This window comes from Artemia franciscana, chromosome 15 (genome assembly GCF_032884065.1).
Source record: "Artemia franciscana chromosome 15, ASM3288406v1, whole genome shotgun sequence".
NCBI lineage: Eukaryota > Metazoa > Arthropoda > Branchiopoda > Anostraca > Artemiidae > Artemia > Artemia franciscana.
In genome coordinates this window covers 5,331,541-5,343,760 of record NC_088877.1, presented here as the reverse complement: position 1 = coordinate 5,343,760, position 12,220 = coordinate 5,331,541, and the positions used below count along the sequence as shown (strand labels likewise).

General features: G+C 39.5%; 1 protein-coding gene across 10 annotated transcripts in view; it reads right to left on the bottom strand.

Annotated features, from left to right (window-relative positions):
- The window catches only part of LOC136035969 (probable phospholipid-transporting ATPase IA), a 188,967-nt gene that overhangs the window by 170,981 nt on the left and 5,766 nt on the right, over window positions 1-12,220 (bottom strand). The gene's annotated exons all lie outside the window — the stretch shown is intronic.

Sequence of the window (12,220 nt, the reverse complement as noted above, 5' to 3'; positions counted from 1 at the left end):
CCCCATTGAAACATTTTGTGAATGCTTCTGCATATAAAGAATATGGTATTCAAATAGCAATAGTCATGTCTGTATGTAAGTGGACAGCAGCGAGAGAAGATCCCCTCTATCCGAGAATGATCAAGATTCTCCCCCTCAACTCCCTGAAATTGTAAAACCTTGGAACAAAAACACACCTTATATATATTTCGAACTTTCCCTGGGAAATCTCACAATGTTCCTCTTTCTCATAGAATGTTGGCAGACTGTACCCGGCGCAAAGAAAGAGGGGGGGATCTTTTGGCCTGCTCCCCTCAGGGCATGTTTATCGAGGTGAAATCATTCCTTATATTTCCTTTTTTCTCATGTTGTTTGCCCAGTTTTTGCGTTTATTTTTAACGATACCCTCACTCCAAAATCAAACCCCATGGAATGAAGTCATGTGTATGTGCCTGGCTTACGCTTATATTAGTAGCCATAAAATATTAGCTAGTATTAAAGCAATAAAACGTTTCATAGTAAACGAAACTTGAAAAATAAAAAAATCCATAATTGAAACTTCGAGGAACAGGATTTGGGCGTTTCTCAATTCTGAGAAACAGGATTTGACTTACTGGTGAGCAGAAAATTCCATTAATTTGAATACACAGATAGATTTTTACAACCATACGAATATTATTGCTATTCAGATTTGCATCAGTTTCGTCATTTAAAAAAAAAGAAAAAAAGAGTAGGATCCAAATAATGCAGCCGCGAAAAACAAGTCAGAGCCTACGGATAGCGTGCATTTCGAAGCTAAATTACAGCTCCCCGGCGAAAATATATCCTTTTGTTCTACTTTGGTTCGTCCTTCCTGGCCTTTAACAGAGAGCTATCATGTTACAGTAAAATTTAATGCTTCCTGAGATTAAATAAAAAAAAATAGTTTTTTTTCAACTGAAAGTAAGGAGCAGCATTAACACTTTAAACGAACAGAAATTATTACATATATGAGGGGGGTTGCTTCTCCTCAACATCTCGCTCTTTACGCTAAAGTTTTTTGGTACCTTTAAAAAAAAGCTTCTTATTGTTCTAATTAAACGAACATAGTGTTTCACGAGTCATTCGTAAAGAAATGCGAGAGAATTCAAATATTGCGTAAACAGCGAGATGTTGAGGAGTAGTGACGGCCAAATCTGTTTGAGTGGACCCAAAGCCACTAATCTTTTTTTCCTTAATGATTTAAGATAACGAGGAAGTTTCACGACGATTCCCTCAAAACGCAGGTGTTATTAATTTTCTTGAAGACACAGGTGCTTGTTACGCAATAGAGAATGTTTTCTAAAGGTGCAGATGCTTGTTACATCATAGGAAATGTTTTCTTCGAGATTTCTTTGGTTGTTACGTAATAAGAGTTGTTAGAGTTCAAGGGGCTCTAGTCAAGATGCAAACATAGATGTTACATCATAGTTTTCTTTGATTGTATAAGAACCTGGGGTCAGGGAAAACATTCAGAGCCCAAAAAAACATGAATTCTTTAGTTATTACGTAATAGGGTATTGTTTTCTTCAAGACATTTTCAAGGCCATTCAAGACATTTTCAAGGTCATTCAAGACATTTTTAAGATATTTTCTTCAAAATGTTTCATGACATTCCAAGACCTTTCAAGACGTTTTAAAGACATCTTTCTCAAGATTTTTTTAGTTATTACGTAATAGGGAATGTATAACAGTGTTGACGATGACGCATTCTTGCGCGACTTGTTTCTTCAGGGCTCGTGGGGAGCGTCCGCTTGTAATTGCGGAGGGCATACAGTGGGGTGTTAATTAATGACTTTAAGCGATATTTTTTCTTCAGGATTTCATTTTTCTTTCAAGGCGTTTAATTCAAAATTTCATTTTCTTCAAGATTTTTTTCTCTCAGGGATTTATAATCCAAAGATTTTCGTCCGCACTAAGATTCGAAAGAGATTTCCCCTCAACAGAATGAAACGCAAGACAACTGGACTACGAATGCCTTCCTAACATATTGATTCAGGGAATAAATTATTCAGAACAACCTATTCCCTTCATGAAGAATTCCCCACACACTTTCTAGAGCAAATAAATAGATCGGATATTTCTATGCGTGCAAAAATTGAAATGAGGGAGAGAAAATCGATTACTGGAAATTGGTTATATTTGAAGTGCACCTGCTTGCTAAGTAAGGCCTTAGAAGTTATTATCAGATAATACTGGGGATGGTTCTTTGCACATTTTTTAGTAGTATTCTTTTACTCTATTGGAACTTGAATGCGCAATCAGAGGTGAAATAAAAGCAAGAGTATCATTATGGCTAGGATATGGTATACCTTCATATACGATCAAAAGTCAATCTTTTCCTCTTAACTAGACATAATTTTACACTTATATTAGAGGCAATCTTGAACGAGCATACCTATGTACAAACGCTACAAGGTCCTTAAATTGTATTAGAGAAATATACTGAAGTCTTATCCTGAAACAAGAAATCTAAAGAATGAAGGCTTTTTTATACATACAAGTTTTATTAATAAAAACAAATTTACAAGCATTATTAAAAAAATTTATTCTTGGGACACTGAAATCAATATTACACAGGTAGGAGGGAGATATTTTCAACTAGAAAGTCGTTCAATCGAGGATTATCAACATCGATGCTAAGAATTTCGCCATAAGTACATGCACAACATCAAAAACATAATACTGCATGATAGCCAATACTGTTAACCAGTAAATCTAGATCTATGGAGAGAAGGGGGTGACTTATGAGAGGTAAATTTAAGAGGGCACAGGGCATGTGACTTAAGTCTATTTTTTTGTATTATTTTCATGCAATTCCCAGCCTATGACACTCAATGGCAGACACACAACATCCTTTGGCAAGCATTATCACACGTATGGCATTATTCTTCAAAAATATTGTTTACTCAAGAATCAATTGTTTAAACTTAATGAAAAATCCCCAATAGCATTTCTTCTGATGGCTCCTGGCAATCGAGGCCAGTATTGCAGTGTGCCATCCCAATGACACCCTCTGGCACGCATTATCACACCTAAGGGTTTTTCAACATTTTTCCTAGAAAAATAAATTTATAATCTAAAAATGACCAGTTTTTTATTTGAACAGCTGATACATGCCATTTCGGTTGTTGAAATGTGATGTTCCATGGTAATTCCCAACCTATGCCACTCAATTGCTGACACACGACAACCTCTGGCAAAATTTATCACAGATATGGCATTTTTCGGGCATATTCCTTCAAAAATATCCGTATATACTAGAATCGATTGTTTAATCTTAATAAAAATTCCCAATAGCGTTTCTTCTGATGACTCCTGGAAACTGAGCCAGCATTCCACAACATACCATCCCAATGACACCCTCTGACATGCATTATCACACCAAAGGGTTTTTTAACCTTTTCAGACAAAAAGAACTTTATAAACTAAAATGACCATTGTTTCTTAATTGAACACCGGAAACTTGCCATTTCAATGTTAGATTTGCGATGTCCCATGGCATTTCCAAGCCAATGACACTTAATGGCTGACATATGGCACCCTCTGCCAAATATCACCACACAAATGGCATTTTTTGGGCATTTCCCTGCAAAAATATCCGTTTACACTAGAATCGATTGTTTAATTTGATGAAAAACCCAATAGCGTTTCTTCTGATGACTCCTGGCAATTGAGGCCAGCGCGGTAAAATGTATCAGCCCTATGACACCTTCTGGCAAACATTACCATACCTAAGCGTTTTTTTCAAATTTTGTCTACAAAAATAACTTTGTAAACTAGAAATGACCACTGCTTTATATTTGAACAGCGGAAACTTGCCATTTCATTGTAGGATTGCGCTCTTCCCAGGCAATTTCCAGCCTGGGACACTCAATGACTGACACACAGCACCCTCTAGCAACCATTATCACACGTATGGCATTTTCGGTCATTTTCCTGCAAAAGTATCAATATACACTAGAATCAATCATTAAATGCATGGAACTTTGCATTAATTTAAATCTTGGTATTAGCAAAATCACATTTTGAATGAGCCTTAAGCATTATGCTTTATGTAGCAGAAGGCTCATTACTTACAATACTAATAATAAGGAAAAAATGTCAACTTCACAATACGTTTTCTCGCTAGTAAATGAAACACGCAAACGAAAAAAAGAGAGACACTTTTTTGAATTCGGATTTTTCTAAGAGGTTTTAATGAAATTGCCACGTTTCTTTGAGCCCTGACTATGCATATTCACGCCAACCATGACATCCTCGTGATCATATTATTATTCAAAAGGATGTTTTCAGATATTTTCATGATAAAAATCATGAAAAAATCATCTGCTCTAGTGCACAATGATATCATCAATAGTGTACACTATGTAATTTGATGAAATTCTCAATAGAACAAAAATTGCAAACTATTTTCAATATTAGCTGATGAGATGACTGGTGTAACTTCAAAGGAACAGCTTTTTCTTGTCAACTGTTTCTATGACAAGCATCAAACAGGAGAAATATGTTTTTGCATTTCAACACTGCAAATGACTTGACTGGTGTAGGTCTTACAAAGTAGATTATTAAATTCTCCTTACAGTTTAGATTAGAAAAGAACAAGTAAGTTGGAATTGGCCTTGACAGAGGTACTAGCATGTCTGGTTTGTACAAGGGTATTCAAGCAGAGATACAAAAGCGGTATCTACTTGCCATTTACACACATTGTGCTTTAGATTGCTTAAATCTTGCTCTAGTGATGGCCTCATGACTGGACTTCAAATGCTATATGGATACTTCCAAGAAGTTGTTTTTTTCCTGTTCCCCCAAACAAACTGAATCATTAACTTCTGTCCTTTTGCATACAAAAAAGCAAAAGCTCCTTCACTTTTGTGACACATGGTGGGTTGAAAGGCATGATAGTATTGTCACTTTTCTGGAGTCCTTCCCTGCTGTTGTTGAAGTAATGGAGAGCTTTGTTGAGAACCAGTCTGATTCAGGTCTAATGGCAAAAGCCAACTCCTTAGTAGCAGCCATTACTGAGTAGAGCCTCATTTTCCCTTTTATTTATGTAGAAAAAGCAAGTTAGATTCTGCTTGCAACTTCTATTTCGGTGCAGAAGGGAAATGTAGTTCTATTTGATATCAGTATTGAGATTCGATATCAATATCAGTATTGATTGAGAGTTCGTTGCGTGAACACCTTGTTTTTGGATATTAACCTTTTAATAAAGCAAGGTTCAACCTGTGTGATTTCCCCAGAGACATTTACGCTCGGATTAACTTTTTACCCGGTACTGACACTTTTGCTACTTATTATAAATTCCCTCTGGATTTAGTGATTTATTAACTGCAGAGACTTGGACTAAGTGATTTAATTTAACTCTGAATCTAATTGGATTGCACAAATAGTTAAAGGCAATCACGCTGCGATAGAGATGGCGAGAGAAAGGTAAGCAGAAGGGAGGGGGGTAAGTGAGTTGGTAGCAAGAGCCGTGGTACCCGCCGGGCGTGCCCCTTAAATTGCGGGGACAAGATAACCAACCCTTAACACTTCCCTTACTTTTCTCGTAAGGAAACCACCAGCAAAATGGGTGATAACCTAGTGTGGAATGCAGTGCTGAATTTTATTTCAAGAGCTATGATAGCAGGTGTAAAAAAAAAAGTTTTTACTAGGCGAGGACTCGAGTTTTTCAGCCGTGAAGCGATTTTAGAAGCAAAAGAGATTATCTATCGCAAGTCGGAATTAGGGAAACGTGTAATAAAACACGTAAAGGACGAGGATAACTTTATGTACATTGCGAAGACGTTCGCTCGCTGTGCCAAAGAAAAGAGACAGCTTCCTGAGTTCGTTATCTTTGAGCCCCAAGAAGTTCCGGCCTGCAATGAAGAGATCGCTGCTTGTGTAGTGTCCACTGTCAACGAGATGAATCGCAAGTTCAATGGCCTTCTTGATCGTTTGAACCAAAAACCATTGCCGTGGCCTGAAGGCAACCCTGTTGCTGCTCAAGCTAATGAGTCTACTCCTTCTCCTTTGTCTTACTCAGTAGTCTTGAAAAAGCCTCCTCCTACCATTGCTACCGCAGAAGAAAGGAAAAACTTCCTGTCGAATATTTGTGGTGATGATTTGAATGATGACGATTTTGAACTCTGCCGAGGGAAGTACGAATGGCACCTCGTAACTAAGAAAAAATCTAAAGCAGCAGTACTAGCAACATCTATTAATAAAAAATCGCCTGAAACACTGGCAAGCGTTAAAACTCCCACTTTCATTGGTATGATCACGTTTGTCCCAGCTCATATTAATGGTGACGCGCTTAAGAGAATTATACCGAATTGTGTAAAAGCTGATCAATGTGAAAAAACCAGATCCTTCAAATTATATTTCTCATCCCGCCAGTATCTGAACCACGCCATGAAAAACCCTCCTAAAAATGACTTGGAGCGGTACCCCATCGAGGAATTTATCTTTCTCCCAAAGCGCTGTTTTAACTGCCAGAATTTTGGTCATATTTCTGCTAATTGGTCTAGCCAGCAAATTTGCTCTCGATGCGGAGAAGGAGGTCATGGCTCTAGCCCCGACAAGCTCTGTGGAAACCCTATAGCATGCGCCCTCTGCAAATCAAAACGCCACACTTGCCATTCCTTCAAGTGCCCCACAATAATAAAAATCGTCAGTGAGCTGAAGCGGCCCAATGTCTAATAGCCCAGCCTGCGTCAAAATTACGTCATGGAACATGAACGGAGGAGTCCCCAACAAACTCGCCATAATTCAAAAGTATTCTGCAGACTGTGACGTTATGTTTATACAAGAACATATGCTCTCTCCTTACAATATTTCTCTCCTAAAGTTCTCGCACGAACTTACTTTTTACTTCGAGCCGGCAAAAATTCGGTCTTTCGGACGCCCCTCCGGTGGCTTGGCAATTATTTGCCACCCGTATATTGAAAGTAAGGTGTTATTTGCGCATGATCACTTCTTGGCTATATCTTCCGGCAGTATCGCATTCTTCAACGTATATCTTCCTACAAACTACCATGATGACAAATTGGAGCGAAAGTTTATGAACGCAGTTCGCGAACTAGCAAAGTGTCTGAAGTCTGTGACCCAGAGAGATTTGCATTGTGTAGTCATGGGGGACTTCAACTGCAACCTTCTTCACAGCACGTGTGCCCGTGGTCAGCTTCTAAATGGCATCTTTGATGAACAACTTATCATCCTCCCAAAAGACAGTGATTACTCCTTCGTTCATAATTCAGGGTCCGTTTCAAACATTGACCATACGGCCTGCTCTAAGAATATTAACGGAAGTGTAACTGTTCTAAAAGACGCTGTCTTCACTGATCACTAGAGCATAGCATAAAACCAGCTCTGCGTCAACCCAAGAACGACAAGTGGAAAGTAGTAAGTGAATGGGATAAAATTAATACTACTTTATATCATCAGGTGCTGAACTCACTTCTTGTAAAGATACGAATCCCCTTCCATTTACTCCAAGTGAATTCGAATTTTGATCCCGCAGATGCAAGAGTACTCATCCATATATTTTGTGCCGAGATTACTCACTCGCTTCTCGTAGCTGAAAAAAAAGCAGTTCCTACCAGAAAGGTTAAAATGAAAACAGAAATTCACAAATTCTCGACAAATCCGGCCCTAGTTAAGTGTTGCAACGATGCTAAGTTTTGGTTTAGAATCTGGCAAGATTGTGATAGGCCCAAATCCGGTCCTGTTAACTCTATCCGTTTATGGACTAAACGAAAATTTGACAAGCAACTGAAAGCTCATCGTACCAAATTAAAAGAAGAGTACTCCTCCAGAATCGTAAGTGACCCAAAACTAATCTGGAAAGCCCAGTTGAGCCAACCGGTCGCCGGAAAACACCATGATTCAATTAGCGAAAAAGATTGGGAATCGTACTTTTCCAACGAATTCACTTCCCCCGACCCAAATACGTCTAATCCCTTCGTAAACCGGCTAGAATCGGTATTATCCAACCAGTGTGTCCCTGATTTTGTCGTTACTTATGGAAGCGTACATGAAGCTATTTTAAAGCTGAAGAAGAAATATTCCCGAGGTGTAGACAAACTATGCGCGCTAAATCTGCTACATGGTACTACTATGCTTATTGAATATCAGACGCTGCTATTCCAGTTATTTTCACCACTGGTATAGTGCCTGACTCCTTTTGTGTCGGTTTGCTCTCGCCCATCCTTAAAAAAGGGAAACCAACAGACCAATGCTCTTCGTACACGCCAATCACTGTTGCTCCAGCACTCTGTAAAGTTCTAGAGATCTTAGTCTTAAAAGAAATTCAATATTCGTGCCGATTGCCTGAACACCAGTTCGGTTTCCGACCAGGTCTGGGTTGTGCTCACGCTCTCTTCAGTCTTGCCGCAATTCTAGCAGATTCTCACGAATCTGGTGATGCTATAATGATTGGTGCTTTTGATGTGAGTAGAGCGTTTGATTCGTCGATTCACGCTCAGACCCTTTTAGCCGCTTACCAGCAAGGTGTAAACCTCCGTGTCACTAGTGTACTGTATGATATGTATTGCCGTTTAAAAGCGCGTATAAAAATAGGTAACTGCATCACATCAGTGGTTGTTCCAGTAAAGAAAGGTGTCCGCCAGGGTTCAATATTATCCCCAAGTTTGTACAATAAGGTGGAGCTTATTTTAAAAATTTTGGAAATATTATTTTCTTACCCCCCTAAGTTGTTCCATATCACAAGAAAACATTGCAGAAAAAGTTTGAGCCATTTATAATAATGTTTAGAGGTAGCTCAAGTACCTCAAAGATTAAGAAAAAAGAAAAAAAAAGAAGGATTTCGATTAAAAATTTTAAAAATTAAAAATTTTGGAAATATTATTTTCTTACCCCCCTAAGTTGTTCCATATCACATGAAAACATTGTGGAAAAAGTTTGAGCCATTTATAATAATGTTTAGGGGTAGCTCAAGTACCTCAAAGATTAAGAAAAAAGAAAAAAAAGAAGGATTTCGATCAACTTGTATTTTGCTTTAAAAAAATATAAACAAAATTGTTTAGTTCCTATTTATGGTTGACCTGACAGAGTCTGCTTCCTGCTGTCGGGATAAACTCTGCGGTGTTCATTGACAACTTGCAGCAGAAATAGCAGCTGCGACTCATCTTGGGTTATAAAACCGCTGTACTCTTGAATGAGTGCCACTCCTCGCTCAGCGTGGTCATTGACGACTTTGAGCGACCTCACAGTTTCTGACGCTAGCTTGTAGTCGTGTCTATCTTCCCACAAGTCTGGATCAACTGTGAGAAATCCATCCGGAAGATCCATCATTTGAAAAAGTTTTGCTGACTTTGCTGTAACAAAATGTTCCAGGTTTTTATTCTTGGCTGAATCAAGATCAATGGTGATACGCTTGGTATGTTCCTGTTCCTGGTCGTCTTCACTCTGCATGGCACTCACCATCCGTCTCTTCGTCGACGAACTGACGCGACTGTCGAAGAAAGCCAAGCCAACGAGTTCGGGTGACAAATACCACAAGTTACCGGAAAACTTGTTTGATGTGGCCTTTGAGATTGCCAAATGGATGGACGAGTACTCGAGCAGCGACTTCAGCAGTAGTAGGTCAGTGTACGGAACACCTGAGGCTAAAGGTGCAGAGATCCAGGCTTTCAGGTACACACGTACTGCAAACACACACACGTCATGCAAACCTCTTTCTTCTGTGAGAGTCAGTCTAAACTGAGCCTTGAACATCCAGATCTTTAAACTGTATATCACTTTGCTCATCCATCTGGCATGGTGCATCGCTCCGGGTGACATGAATCGTACTCCTCTCGCAGGAGTAGCACCAAGAAAGATGAGCACAATTTCCAGGAATTCCTTGTAATCATCCCTCGGCTGGCTCTGTTCAAGGTGCTTGTTAGCAAAATCGATGGTACTTTGTTTGATGTCATCCACTAGACGCGCCACATCATCAGCTGCAATTCCTGTTTCATATTTATCTGTATCTATGAATCTCCAATAGTCCTGGAAGCGTTTGAAGAGTGGAACCTCAGGAGAAGATGTCGATCCCATGCACACTCGAAATGCAGCACCAATGACGAGCTCCATAATATGATGTCTACAAGCCAGTGACAAGAGTTCCTTACCTAGCTTCTGCTCCAACAGAACACAAGCACCAGAGATCCTGCCAGTGTTTGAGCTTGTAGTATCGGAACACATGGCTCGGATGTTGCCGGGTATGCCCCAGTCTTCAATAGCTCCGAAGACAGCAGAAGCCTGAGCCTCGCCTGTTCCGGATGGAAGCTTGGCTACTGTGAGTAGCTGTAAAACTTCTTTTCCGGAAACCAAAACAGGCAGACGATCAACCTTCTCTTTTCCAATGAGGTCGGGGATCAGTTTGCCGTCCCAGTGGACAACGAGGGGAACATCACTCTGAAACTTGGCTCTGATGCTTCCAGAACTGTGAATTCGATGTTTTGCTCTGAGTCGGCGAACTGAATCTCTATTTAGAGCTAGTTGGTCAATAGTCATTCCTAAGCTTTTGGCAGTTTCTGCTATGACAAAAACAGCCTTGCGGTGTGATACTTTAGTACGATCAAGAGCTGCTGCTAGTGCAGGTGTAACTACAGCTTTTCGGCCCCTCTTTCTTTTTTGAGTTCTGCTTCCTCCAACAGCCCCCTCACTGTCAACGTCTTCTGCTGCGCTGATCTCTGAACCAGATGTGGTAAGTTCGGCTGTGGAAGCCTCTATCTGTTGTATGTTCTCTGTTTGCTGTCGTCTTTTAAGTGTTTGCTGCTCTCTCTCAGACACCCTTTTCTCCTTGCAAGCTAGTGTTTCATCTACGCCAACCATTGACCCCCGTCTCCCTTTTTCTCGCTGGGCTAACAAGAAATCTTTGTCTTCTTGTATTGACATCGTGTTCAGGGCATCGGCGTGAGCGATGTCAAAAAGATCCTTGAGCCTAGATACGAAGGCCGCCTCCCTCGCCTGTTGAGTTGATGACTTTCGTGCTTTGTTCTTCTTGAGAAGACGCCATTCTTCAAATGCCTGCTCAAGCTTGGTTTGACAGTTTTGATGATCTCTCATTGGAATTCGAGCTTTCCGCCAAAACTTTGCTAGTTCGGTTACAGCAGCAGCCGACGAGTGCCTAATGGTCTCATTCAGTTCAAGGTGGAGATGAAGGAAGAACCCAAGAGCCATTCGCAATGAAGGCAGCTTGCTACCTCTTAATTCAGACACAGAGCTACCAATGAGATATAACTCCGTTCAAGATCTAGTTGCATTTGCAAACATTTTCAGTCTCAATTGGGTCTGAAATAAAAAGAAAACAGAATTTATAATCATGAACTTAGGTAGGGTGAATTTTTTTTAGAAAAAAGAGCAAAAATTGTTCAACTCATTGCTTCTCCAACAAAAGAATAGGCTCAGTTACATTCAAATTCGTCAATCAGCGCTCAGTAGTCATTAACGTTATAGAAATCTACTGTCTTGAGACAAGTTAATACACAATTAGCTTATTATTGTAAAAAAAAAACACCACTGATAACAAAACAGAACTGATACAATATCGCCTCGAGCAAAAAACTACACCAGACTGAGTCTTGGTGTCCGAGACTCTAGTAAGCGCAACCGGTCAAAAGCAAACAAGTCTGAACACGTTCATCTCTGAAGGATGGAAATTTTGCATTGCCGGCTAAATTATGTCTGGTTCTGCTGCAAGTTGTCAATGAACACCGCAGAGCTTATCCCGATAGCAGGAAACAGACTCTATCCGGTCAACCATAAATAGGAACTAAACAATTTTGTTTATGTGTTTTTAAGCAAAATACAAGTTGCTCGAAATCCTTCTTTTTTACTTTTTCCTTCTTTTTTACTTTTTTTCTTAATCTTTGAGGTACTTGAGCTACCCCTTAACATTATTATAAATGGCTCAAACTTTTTCTACAATGTTTTCAGGTGATATGGAACAACTTAGGGGGGTAAGAAAATAATATTTCCAAAATTTTTAAAATAAGCTCCACCCTATTGTACAATAACAGTGTTTTAAATGCCCAGGCATGTGTAAATGTTTCATGTATCTCCAAGAATATAAATGTGTTGCTACTTACATACGCGGACAATCTATTAAATCTAAGTCGGTCTATTAGGGGTCTGCAATCGAATTTCTCGATCCTGTGTGATGAATGCCGAAAAATCGGCCTGGCTTTCAATACTTCTAAATCTGCAGTTCTTTTTTTCAACAATAGTTCTTCTC